General features: G+C 41.9%; 1 long non-coding RNA gene across 1 annotated transcript; it reads left to right on the forward strand.

Moving 5' to 3' along the window:
- The first annotated feature begins 98 nt into the window (after positions 1–98).
- On the forward strand, positions 99–8,143 carry LOC309647406. The gene is made up of 2 exons (XR_014256023.1): positions 99–4,230; positions 4,550–8,143. It is a non-coding gene; the product is annotated as an uncharacterized lncRNA (long non-coding RNA).
- The last annotated feature ends 5,705 nt before the right edge of the window (positions 8,144–13,848 follow it).

Consider the following 13,848-nt stretch of genomic DNA (forward strand, 5'->3'; position numbering starts at 1 on the left):
CCGCCAGGGAGAGGCGGCCAATCACGCGCTGCTACGTAAGCCAACGGCGCCGCTCTCTGGAGCTGGGCCCGAGTGTTGCCCGGGCTGCAGAGAAGGAGGCGGAGTCGGAGGCGTTGCTGGAGGCTTCAGTTTTCGACCCTGGGGTCTTAAAGAGACTCGCGTTTGGGATTTTTAGGGGACCGCCGGCTCCCAGGCAAAGGGTCCACGTGTTCTGGGCCGAAACACTCCTCCGGGGACGGGAAAGGAAATGGGCTGCCAGTCTGTTGTAGCAGGTACCTCCCGCTGGCAAGCGATGGTTTCCGAACTTGTGGTTGTGGACTAAACTTTTCGGTCAGCTGCTGCAGGATCCCCGGTTGACCCGAGGAAAGGGAGCCAACTCACTCTCGCTAAACCCCTAGGAGTGTCGGATTTTGGCGAAATGCCGGTACAAAAATTTTTGAGAGGGAGTTCTTTGATTCAGTGGTGTAGGGATTGTGTTCCCCTTTCTCGAGTGTGTCCCTTTGATGGGGGACGGGGGGCGCGTATAGGGTGGGGATGGGCCAGAGCTGCAATCAACAGGAAGTGGGTTGTTGGCCTTTCAGTCGGCCTCGTAGCCAGTAACAAATACCAGCCTGAAGTGGGCCCCTCCTATCCTCATTGCTCACCCTGGGCTTCCGGGATTTCTGAAAAACATTCTTTTTTTTTTTTTTTTTTTTTTCACTCTCTCTTTAAATTGATGTTCCTGGTTGGTCCTGAAGGTTCTGAAGGTTCTCCACTCAGTTATCGAGCCATAATTTGCAGTTTTTCAGATTAACAGTGGCGGCTATCAATTGCTCCGTGCTGCACTAGTGGCCCTTAATGATCTTTCTGTCTGTATTCTTGCCAGGGTAATCTTAGTGTTTTGTGTGGGTGTGCCAGCGACCCCTTTGGCAATCTGGCGGGGTTTATGGACACCTCAGAACAATTTTAAACTCATAAAATGTAATATATAGAATTACTCCGGAAATTATGTTTAAATAGTTATCAAAATATGAAAACCAGCTTTATTATATAGCAAGTATTATACATATAGTTATATGTATGCTTCTTTGCATGAAATAACCGGAGCTAGCGCCAAATCTAAAAAGCTCCCATAATTTCAAAATAGTAGAGAGCATAAATAGTATTTTGAGACACCTGTAACGTACTGTGATAAACATTTTTATTGGTGAAACAGTAACAAACAGTAAGTGCTGATGCCAGTCTGGTTATTACCTACATCTGTAATTGAAGGGAACATTTAATTAAACGGTTAGTGGAAGTAAGGATGTATTTTTTTTTTTTCCTACTCAAGTTTTTGAACCCCTCAGATTCTATCATGGACTCCAGGTTAAGAATGCTTGGTGTAAAGGGAAATCCTATGTACACGAGTTTCCAATCCATAGGATTGGGAGATTCTCCACTAAATCTCAAAAATTACTGTAATGGCTGTGCAATTTCTTTGAATTCATTACTGGTCCATTTCTTCTATTCCATAAGTCTTAGAGAAGCATGTTCTCTTTAGTGGAGAGGAAATGGAGAATAGTTAATGTTTTCTTTCCTACTCCCAACTGTGTTTATGTTACCTCTAGAAAAGGGCTTAAAATTAATGGTAAAGAAAAGACACACTCAGAAGATATTCAAATAGAACATGTAGTGACAGAATGGAATAGCTTCCAGTTTCGAAGGAACCGGTAGTCCAGTCGCTTCATTTTACAGATGAGGAGCAAAGGTAGACAGGTTTACTGACTGCCACGGGTTTTGAAACGGAGTTAGTGAGAAAGCTGGATTTCTGTTCTCATAGTCTGCCCCCAGTGTTTTCTTTTTTTTTTTTTTAACTTTTTTTTTTTTTTTAATTTATTTTTGGCTGTGTTGGGTTTTCATTTCTGTGCGAGGGCTTTCTCTAGTTGCGGCAAGCGGGGGCCACTCTTCATTGTGGTGCGCAGGCCTCTCACTATCCTGGCCTCTCTTGTTGCGGAGCACAGGCTCCAGATGCGCAGGCTCAGTAGTTGTGGCTCACGGGCCTAGTTGCTCCATGGCATGTGGGATCTTCCCAGACCAGGGCTCGAACCCATGTCCCCTGCATTGGCAGGCAGATTCCCAACCACTGCGCCACCAGGGAAGCCCTCTGCCCCCAGTGTTTTCTACCACACCTGTTGTGCTCTCCGACCAGAGTGTCACCCAATGAATGGATGGTGAATGAACTGTTCATTGTGAAACCAAAGTGGCAGACTTTTTATTAGACTCCTATAACAATATTCTTTAAAAAAAAATTTTTTTGTTTACAGCTCCCATAAAAATGTTTTAGAAAAATTACATACCCTCTTGTATAGTTTTAATATAACTTTTGAAATTTGTCATCATACGTTCAAGAAATTATAAAGGATATGATATCTGGCATTTTATAAATATTGACATTCTTTAATGAAACTTCTACATCATTCATTTAAATATAGCCAGTTGAATGTTATTCTTTGATATCTGCCATTCTATTTATATACCTGAACATACTCCATTTAAAATCAGATATTTGACATCACTATTTCTTCTTGAAATTTTATTAACTTTCTACACAGAATTTTATCCTAATTAATTTACATTTATGATGGAAAGTCCTACTGATCATTTATTATTATCTGCAACAAAAATATGTATGTTAATATTTAATTTAAAATTTTTTCCTGGGATCAAAGTGTTAAAATTTTCCTTTTGGATTATCTTTCAATTATTGGAAAGTTGATCAAAAGGACATAAATAAATCTTAAGCTTTGATAAATATTTGATTAAGATAAAAATTACAGAACAAAAAGAAAATTTTTATTGAAAATGCAGTTCTTAAAAAGATGCATGTTTCGGGGCTTTGGTGAAAGGTTTTACTGACAGTTTTTCAAATCGTCCCTTTATTTGATGCCCAAGAAGCTATTCCACCTGAAGGTGATGCACGATAGTAAGATGCCTTTTGTTTTCTAGGAAGCTGGAGACCCAGCTGTGAAACAGGTGCAAAGGGGAGGCGGTATGTCCTCCCATCACAGGCACGTCTTCAAGCAGATAAGTTTGGAAAAGAGTAGATAGGACATGTAAGCCTCTGGAAATTGATCATATTGAAATTATCCATGACTTTAAACCACAGTTTGAAGACCACTGTTTTATAAAACCCCTGAAATCACTTTAACTCAATACGAAGTCATTTACTCTTTGTCTTCCAGCCACAGTATTCTCCACATTCTGCGTTTACACCTCCTCCTCTCTGGATTTAATGACATTGCCAGCTAAGGGAACGCTCTCAGTGCCAAGTCCGTTTGCGCAACTTGACAAACAGTTTGACAGTTCATTGGCTTTCAGAAGAAAACAATGAAGATATAGATAAATACAACTAGGGCTTAGGAATGGGGAGGAGGAGGAGGAGGAAGGGGATGTCAGGACACAACAGGGTCAGCAGACCGGGGCATCCTATGTGGGGTAAAGTAATAGGCTGGACGCACGCACCCTCCCACACAGCGTTGTTCGGAGCGGGAAGGGCAGAGCAGGGCGTTCCCGAGGGCCACCTCCCTTCCCCATCACCTGCCGGGTGGGAGGCCTCGCGCCAGTGCAGAGGTGCGGGCAAAGGCATCGCTTCCCATGAGTCACTTCCTTTGTAGCTATTGCGGCACCGTATCATTTAGAGAATATTCTTTAATCAAGTATCCGAAACTGCGCAGAGATTGGCAAAGCGTCAGCGTGTCCCAGAGGCCGGGCGTAGAAATCCTGCGCAGCGTCAGCAGCGAGGCCACTCCTCCCGTGGCTGCTCCCAGGCGGTGATGGAGGGAAGCAGGAACGCTAGGGTCGGGCCGTTCCTGGGCGATGAGGAACTTCCGTGAAGCAGATTTGGGCTGCAGCACTCCCCCCCGGCTTTGCCAAGCCTCCCCTAGGCTGCGTGGCACCCAGCCTTTGCTTTTCTCTTCTTTTCTCAGGGTCTAACTTGCCTCGCGGCCTGATGGCCCTCCCAGCCTTTGGTGGACCCTTGACTATTTTACCTTACACAGGCATTTCCCCCGATAGAATCCTTGCACCTTTAAGCCAGTCTTGGCACTTGCTTCTCGGAGGACCCGGACTAAACTAGCTCACACCAAACTGAGATTCAGGTGCTTCAAACTTCACCACTGCTGCCCCCTGGAGGCCAAGGCCGTTATTACCATTCCTATCAAATATGCCGGCTTCCTAGACATTCTCCAGTGCAAAGCCAGACGGACAAAGGTATTTGGCAAAGCTTAAATCACATGCCTGCGTTTAGCTGTAAAGGAGGCTGGGAGATTAAGTTCTGACTTCTTGCATGGGTAGACAGGACTGATAATGTGGGAAATTCTATAAACATAGAAAGGCCTTTCAAAAGATGCCTCTTAATTCAAAAGATTTGTTAATTATACCAAATAGCCACTTTGCCAACATATATGTATCTATAATATATCCATTTAACCTTAAGACTTTCATGATTCTAAATACTTTAGATTATGCCTGCTATCCTCTCACTTTCTATTCTTTCTACCTCCAAACTAAATTAAGCATTATAACACAGTTCCAGGTCCTTGAACCTTCAATAACGAAATGATAAACTAGGCAATTTGGACCAAGACTCCTGCTGAGAGTAATCAGAAAAACTGGACAACACATGAAAAAGTATACTCATCGGCAAAAGAAGGCTAACAGCGTGGTGAAGAATTTCTGGAGCAGATGTAAACTCAGAAACTTGAGCCTAACATTTGGGACAGCCTTGCCTTTCAAGGCAAAGGGAAGTGGGGAGAAAATCCTGAAAAATTAGAAAAGTGAAGGCCAGTGCTCACTTCAGCAGCACATAAACTAAAATTGGAATGATACAGAGAAGATTAGCACGGCCCCTGCGCAAGGATGACACACAAATTTGTGAAGCGTTCCATATTTTTGACCTAAGTGGGAAGGAAATCCAAAAAAGAGGGGACATATGTATACGTATAGCTGATTCACTTTGCTGTACAGCAGAAACTAACACAACGTTGTAAAGCAACTATACTCCAATAAAAAAATAAAAAAGTGAAGGCCATGAGCCAGTGAGGTGGGCCTTGTCGGATGGCCATTCATGTCTAACCAGTGCAGAAGTTGGTATTGGGGGGTGGTTGAGAGCTGGCTTTAGGAATCCGGAGATCTGAACTTTAGTCCTAGCCCTCTCTTGGTTTGTCATTTTTAGACAAGGCAGTGAACCTCTCTGGACCTCAGTTTCCTTGTTTGCTTGGGAAAGAGTTAATGCAACTTCTTTCATAGCTACGGGGGTAGGGGGTGGGGGAGGGATTTGAATCAATTTCAAAACAGTACGTTTTATGGTCAGTTAATATAAAAAAAGTATTAAAATATCCCCCAGGGCAGAGAAAGATCATGTGCTCTTAGCATACTAAGGCTAGGGTTGTCAGTTCATGAGAAATAGAGTCAATGTTATATAAATAGGAGAAGTGTGAACTTTTCGCACAGGAAAGATAGGTGCCTCACAAGCCACAGTAAAAGTCTGTCACCGTTTTCCTCTCTTCTGTGGGACCAGAGCTGCCCTTTCTCCCTTCTTGACAGCTCTGACCAGCTGTCCTTAGGAGCAGAGACCATCCCTTCCTTCTACAGAATCCGTAGAAAGTGGGTAGAATAGCAAATCCATTGGCTTCCAGAGGACATTGGAGCTGGTAGACTTACAGACACATGAAAAACGTGGTGGATGGGGCTTGATTATTTGTGTAGGTCGGGATGGTGTGTCCTGGGATAAGCATGGGGAGGGCTTAGGCAGAGAGGCTGCCCTCCATGCAAAGCACAAGCAGATGAGGAGCTCAGCCATGGGTGGCTACAGGCGTTAAGTCCGTGCCCCTCTCTGCAGCCTTCCCCAGCTGTGTTCACTGCCATCTTCAGTAAAACACCGATTGCCAAACACCTGATTGTCAGTCCAGGCTATGCTGTGGCAGCATGAAAGCCCACATTTCAGTGGTATAAAGGCAGTTTTCACCCGTGCTCCATCTCCACTCCAGCTCCACTGTGGGCTCTGCTCCAAGTTCCACCCAGTCTTGGAGTCAGGCTGGAAGAGCTGGCAGTCTCTGGAATGTTCCTGGTCACCACAGCAGGAAAATGAGAACATGGGGAAACACGCACTTGATCTTAAAGCCGTCACTCTGCTCACACTTCACCGGCTACGGCAGATCCCAGGGTCATGGCCACGTTCAAGGGGACAGAGAAACGCAGTTCTATCATGGGCCCGAGGGAACAATAACTGGGATATTTGAATTGTCCTAATTACTACCAGAACCTCATTGATGTTCAAGACGTTTTCACTGTAGTGAAAGCTGGTTATGTGATGCCCAAAACAGAAGTGCTCCTCTCCCCCATGGTCAGTATCCCGTATGAACTGCCAGACAGACAGTGAGGACATCTATTCCTGGATGGCCACCTAGGGGGAGGCCCAGGATGGCAAATACTCCCGGTCGCCTCAGGGGAGCTAGAAATACATCTTAGGGTTCGGAAATAGAACATTCAGTTGGGGAGTTTGGGACTGACATGTCCACACGGCTATATTTAAAATGGATAACCAACAAGGACCTACTGTATAGCACAGGGAACTCTGCTCAGTACTCTGTAATAATCCAAATGGGAAAAGAATTTGAAAAAGAATAGATATATGTATATGTATAACTGAATCACTTTGCCGTACACCTGAAACTAACACAACATTTAGTCAACGATACTCCAATATGAAATAAAAAGTTAAAAAAAAAAATAGAAGGGGTAGATTATGACTGCTAAGCTCACATGGTTCTATCCTTCCAACTACATACCACCTAGCACAGGAGTGCTCGATAAATAGTTAAACCACACCAGGTCCTCCTTGGGTAAAGAATTGTTCTGAAATAGCCAATTGCTTCTTACATGGCTTCTAATACAGAATAAGTTCTCAACCTTTGTGTATTAGCCTAATTTAATTTTCAAGTTTGCACACTATTTGGTTATTACTGACTGCATTGTCTCTCGGGCTCTATTTTTTTTTTTTTGGTTCTGATAAGTGAGAAAAGACAATAATAGAAAAATAGAGTAACCTTATGGTTTCTACTACCATGGATAAATAGGAATGCCCAAGAAACATCTCAACTTGAAGAGTGTAAAATTCTCTAGACTTCTTTGTATTGTGTATCTTTGCAGAAATTTTGCATGCATAAAAAGAATATGTGTGTATGTATGTGTGTATGTGTACATATACTCTATGACTCTGTATACGTATGTATGTATGCATACATAAATGTGTAAATGTGTGTGAAAAAATATGATTCCTCTCTCCTTTTTTATATAAATGGTAACATACTGCACTGTCCTGTACCTTGTTTTTTTTTTAATTTTACACTATTTCCTGATGAATATTAGTACAGAGAATTATTTCTCTTTCTTCTTAATAGCTTCATACTATTCCTTTGCTTGTGTCATCATTTATTTAACATGTGAGTTAGTTTTATTTTTTATTTTTGGCTGCCTTGGGCCCTTGTTGCTGCGTGCGGGCTTTCTCTAGTTGTGGTGAGCAGGGGCTACTCTTCATTGCAGTGCGTGGGCTTCTTCTCATTGCGGTGGCTTCTCTGGTTGCAGAGCACGGGCTCTAGGTGCACGGGCTCAGTAGTTGCGGCTCACGGGCTCTAGAGCGCAGGCTCAGTAGTTGTGGCACACGAGCTTAGTTGCTTCTCGGCATGTGGGATCTTCCCAGACCAGGGCTCGAACCCGTGTCCTTTGCCTTGGCAGGCAGATTCTTAACCACTGCGCCACCAGGGAAGTCCCAAGTAAGTTAGTTTTTTAATCTCTTGTTTTTGAAATTGGAAATGGGTACTTCCTTGCCAGTACAATTGTTTCTAAAATGTAAACGTTTCAGGCCATAAAAATCTTCGGGGGGGGGGCGGTGGGATGAATTGGGAGATTGGGATTGACATATATACTACTATGTATGAAATAGATAATTAATGAGAACCTGCTGTATAGCGCAGGGAACTCTACTCAAAGTTCTGTGGTGACCTAAATGGGAAGGAAATCCAAAAAGGAGGGGATATATGTCTACGTATAGCTGATTCACTGTGCTGTACAGTAGAAACTGACACAACATTGTAAAGCAACTCTACTCCAATAAAAAAATTTTTTTAAATCTTCAGTTCCTTTAGTTCTGACAAAGTCAAATTTCCATGCATAGCTGTAGAAGTCTCACTCCTATACTTGGAGGACTTCAGCTCCCAGTCCCTGCGAAGTGGGCAGGAAGGATATACCCCACCTCGTTTCTGGCCATAGGTGATGGGACCAGGAGTTGTTCTTGTCCTGAGGCAGATGAAAGAAGCCCATGGGCATGTAGTATGTGGTGGAGCGTTTGAGTGAGGTTCTTGAAAGCTGGATCCTTGGGGCCCGCTGTTGGGAGGCTGAGAGCTCTCTTTAATCCAGAACTGCTCTATTCCCAGACAAGCCCCGGCGCACCGAGCTGCTGCTTTTGGTTTGATTCGTGATCCCTCCGTATCCTTATATTAAACATTCTTATTTGATATGCTTTGGAATTTTCTCTTCCTTAATCAAAAGAGCTTTACCTAGAACAGAGCCTATGGTGCTTATTTTGTTTCACCCATTCCTGATGTGTATTAGTTAGCAAACACATACTCCCACTGAATTCCGTGACAGTAAATCACACTTATGTGGACAGACATGAATTAAATTGTGCGATGCAGGAATTGTCCCCGGGTAGGTCCTGCCCTCTGTGGTTTCACTGTAGGAAGCATCTCAGCGCTGTGGGTCTCTCCACGAGATGGGCACAGGCCGGGATCTGCCTAGCCACCGTGGCTGTTTTTACTTGCAGTACCTGCGTGGGATTTCCTAAGTCCCATCCACCGGCCCGAACTTGGAGTGCCAGAAAAACATGTCAGGCTTTGGATTCCGGTGAAAGCCTAATCCTGATGATGACCCTGAGTGTCCTGTCTTGATGGAGAGAGAGGCAGAGAATATGCGAGTGAAAGCACTGAGAGGTTAAGGGATCTTGTCCCTGGGGACTGGCTCTGCCACTAAGTCACTCCACGGTCTTTAACAAAGCCTCAGTGACCTCAACTACAGATCTGAGGGTTTCGTCAGCGTTAAATGAGAAAAGGTACCTTCCGCAGTGACAATAAATCATTGCTATTGTTATATCGTGTCTGGGATGCAGCAGCGATTCAGTGCACTGAGGCTGGCCATATCATTTGGCATCCCACTATCTAAAGTTAAGACTTCCACAGAGCAGGCAAATTGATTTTTTTTTTTAAACGGTTATTCAGTTTGCAAGAAATGGTTTTTAAAAATCAACTTAGGCCTGTAGTACAGAGACCTTATAAGCCTGTTTCCTTCAGGTAAATAGATCAAACAATTTACTCCATCACTGGTGAAACATAACATGGGCAGATATGATTTTACTGTTTCTAGAACTTGATGGGTTTTTTTAACTGTAATAAATACATCTCCAATTTCGTAGAACTATTTTTTTTCCCTTAACAAAAGAATGACAACTGGAGGACAGCTTATAAATACCAATTTGTGTGTGAGGGTGGGGTGGGGGGAGGGTAAGAACACTTAACATGAGATCTACCGTCTTCACAAACTTACAAGTACCAGTACCGTATTATTAACTATATCTGCTGGTGTACAGCAGATGTCTGGAACTCACCTTGTGTAACTGTAACTTTATACCCCTTGAACCAACAACTCCTCACATCCTCCCCTCCCCCATCCTGGGAACCACCGCTCTATTGTCTACTTCTATACCTTTGACATTTAAATGCCTCCTGTAAGAGAACTCAGGCACTGTTGGTCCTTCTGACGGATGTACTTCACTTAGCGTCCCTTCCAGTTCCAACCCTGTTGTTGAAAATGGTAATTCCCTTCTTTTTTTAAAGGCTGAATTATATTCTATTGTATGTATGTACTACCTTTTCTTTATCCATTCATCTGTTGATGGACATTTGGATTGTTTCCATATCCTGGCTATTATGAATAATGCTGCAATGAACATGAGGGTGCAGATATCTCTTCAAGATCCTGATTTTGATTCTTCCAGTGTATATCCAGAAGTGGGATTGCTGGAGCATTTGGTAGTTCTGTTTTTAATTTTTGAGTGAACTTCATACTGTTTTCCATAGCAGCTGCATCGTTAAACATTCCCATCAAGAGTGTACAAGGGCTTCTATTTCCCCACGTCCTTGCCAACACTTACCGTGTTTTTTCTTATAGTAGCCATCCTCACAGGTGTGAGGTGATACCTCATTGCACCTTTGATTATAATTAAAAGCTCTGTAATTCCACTGCTCTGAAATAGAGACCAACAGCCAAAATTAGACTCTTTCTGTGGATTAGAATGTCATGTACAAACTTTCCACTTAGCATTATATTGTTCTCATTTTCAGAGTTTAAAAACTTATTTTATAAAGATGATTTGTATATAGTTCAATGGATATACCAAAATTTTTTGAAACATTCCCAATTTCTGAACATTTAAATAGTTTCTAAGTAATTAAATGGTTGTAATATTTACAACTGAAAACTGGCTATAGAAGAAAGTAAACTGCAAATCTACACATTGTAGGAAAGTAGCCTGCTGTGGTCGCAAGCTTAAAATATGATTATAATTCCACTATAATTATTCTTAACAGGAGTAAAAATTTCTCAATTCTTTTATTCACATAAACTTTCATTCAATATCTGTGTGTGTGTGTGTGTGTGTGTGTGTAAATCCTGGAAAATGTTCTTTATCAAAAGCAATTCATTTAGGTTTTTTTCACTCAGCATTGGCTTTGTAATAGTGCCACCTTCTGGTTGGAATTTGCCTTTACAAGCTGGTGTGTTGTCCAGACGATCCCACGGGGCTCGGTAAATTGTGATTTTGTTCCAGCGAGTGAACTGTGGTAAATCAGTCTCAGCAGACTACAACCCTAAAGATGCTGGTCTGCTAGGTGCTAGAGGACAAAAGACATAGGGAATGCAGGAAACAGAGAAAACTAAGAAGTTATGCCAAGCATATAAACAAACAAACCGTGTAAACTTGCAATGCTTCTTTGCTTGTAATTGACCCATTCTCTTTTAGAAAGATACAGTGGAACTGTATACATCGCAGAAAATGTCAAATGAAAAATGTGGGTGTACGTGGGTCAGGAGCTGTCCAAGGTGGGTCTTTAGGCTACAAGGGCTTCTGCTTATCTTTCATCTCAGCCTTTGAATGTAGCCATTTGAATTCATCTAAAGTGATAGACCCTAAGCCCCGCCCCCTCACCTTTTTCCCTTTAAAGTATGAAGTTAAAATTTGAGACAACTGCCGTAGGCATACCCAGATTTTCACAAAAGCTGTTCCCTCTTTTATTTTGGTAAAAATAATGCATTACAGCAATTTGTATTCAACACAACTCTTCACAGTCAGTAGCAAAGATGCTAAATTTCCTGCTTCATTAGGGTCCAGGATACAGAGAGTTCCCCAGTTCCACTGTTCACTTTCTCACTCAGGGAAGCTTGTAGGTGCGAGTGAGCATCTCCGTTATAGGAAAACCCATGAATTCCCTCCCGTGTATAACTCAAGGACTAGCCACTTGGATCCAGTCTCAAGATAAGAAAACCTGCACCTTTCAAACGGCCCCTGGTTACCACAAAAGGGGCACTTTATAAGTAGTGAGAATTAACTTGAGACAAACCACATGCATAATCAGGACAACTTATGTTAAGACTCTCAGGCTGAGAATCTCCCACCTAAATGTCCCAAATTGAATGACTGTGGGTGCACTATTTATTCTCATTTACTCAGCCTTTCAGAATGTGCTTAAAGCAAAACCTTCTTACAGCCAAGGCCACTAACATCTTACTAAATGAATATCCAGATGCATGAAATTCTTGTCGTACAGTGATACTTTTTAAAGATTTTTTTCTTGATGTGGACCATTTTTAAAGTCTTTACTGAATTTGTTAACAGTATCGCTTCTGTTTTATGTTTTGGTTTTTTGGCCATGAGGCATGTGAGCCCTTAGCTCCCCTACCAGGGATTGAACCCGCACCCCCTGCATTGGAAGGCGAAGTCTTAACCACTGGACCGCCAGGGAAGTCCCCAATACAGTGATACTTTTAAGCAAAAGACATATACTCATAATTCTCAGTCATGGAAAATAATACAGGCGTCTTTTCTAAGATAAAAATGGGCACCTAAAAAGGTTAACTGGCTTTTTTTTTTTTTTCTTTTTGGTTTCTAAAGTTGCCAAACTTCTCAACACAAAATAAAGCGGACAAAGTGCCTGTTGATCACTTTTGCAGCCAACAACCCAAAACTTAGTCTTGAATTGATATGTGAATATTGAGAAATTGATCTGATGATTTCCTTTTATTCCCTCTCTAAATCTGATGGCAAGCAAAGCCCTTAAATCTCACAGATGTATTTATATATTTACTTGTAAAACCTATTCATGTTATCTGGATGTCCGTCAATCACCACAACTAAAAATCAACCTGACAGACCAGATATGTTGGCTCATAAATATTGATTTCCCTCAAGGAACTAGGAGCTGAGCAGCGTTCCCAACAAGGAAGAGCCTGTAGATGTCTCTGGTTCACCAGTTATATTTGGGCGTGTGAGCTCATTAGTCAGCCGTATTCTTCAACTCCTACACTAAAGTATTTCCAAGTCTGTAGGCGTTTTCTCCAGTTAAGGTTGATCAATCTTTATTGCTCTCAATTTATAGCTTCCCAGATGCTCAAGTTAGCCAAGACTTTTTTATTTAAGAAAAATGAGTTGATAATAGTAAATATATCATATATTTTATAATATTGATGATAATAGATTATAGTTAATAATACCATATTACATACTTGAAAGTTGCTGAGAGAGAACATTTTACATGTTCTCACCACCAAAAAGAAACAGTAATTATGTGACATGACAAAGATGTTAGCCAAAGCTAAGGTAGTAATCATTTTGCAAGATTTAAGTGTCTCAAATCAACACGTTGTACACCTTAAAGTTACACAATGTTATATGTCAATTAAAAGAAAGAAAAGCAAGTTCCTTATTTACCCTCCTTTAACTGTTTTCAATGAACTGACGTCACGTAGCTATTAAAAATGAATTAATAGAGAGACTTAAAGAGATCTTTCTTTGGAAGTCTCTGGAAAGCATCACCAGAGTAGATGATATACAGCATAGCGTCATCAACTAAGAGTGAGGGGAAAGTGAGGGGTAATAGGTTTAGGCTTTTGACCTCAATATGGCCTCTCTGACCTTTTGAAAACCCATAAACTCTACGTTTTGAAACTGAGAACTACAATTTAATTCATTCAGTTAGATAAATCATTTTTACAGGAGCAGAGATTTGGTGCTAAGCCCTAGTTTACTGTAAAACAAAGAGCTATATTTAATATAATTGCATTTCTGCTTCAAGTAAAATCACTCTATAAATTTTATCCTAAAAAGGGATTTAGGATTTGAGCTAGTCCCTTGGCTTCCATGTGACTCTGACTTGTTGTTAGAAATGCTCCATGTGACTAACGTGGAATCCTTTTCTGTAACTGAAAATCTGGTTTCCCTATCTTGCATTGTTATCCTCAAATATTGCCTCTGCCAATATTTTCTTCACGATTTCTCATGAATATTTATATGATCCAGAATTCCTTTACCGGTAGAGTGAACCATCCCATCTATGGCTCTTTGCTGGGCCCTCCCGGGACACCCTCACCCCGCAAGACATCGTGGATTCTGTTGGTAGGTTTCTATCTCCACCTCTGGCTTTATGTCCTGGTCTCCAGCTCTGGCTGTAGCAAAGCCAGCTTGTCTTCCGCCCACTCCGTCCAATCCTGTCTCCAGCAGGT

This window comes from Balaenoptera physalus (genome assembly GCF_965194825.1).
Source record: "Balaenoptera physalus genome assembly, chromosome: 18".
Classification (NCBI taxonomy): domain Eukaryota; kingdom Metazoa; phylum Chordata; class Mammalia; order Artiodactyla; family Balaenopteridae; genus Balaenoptera; species Balaenoptera physalus.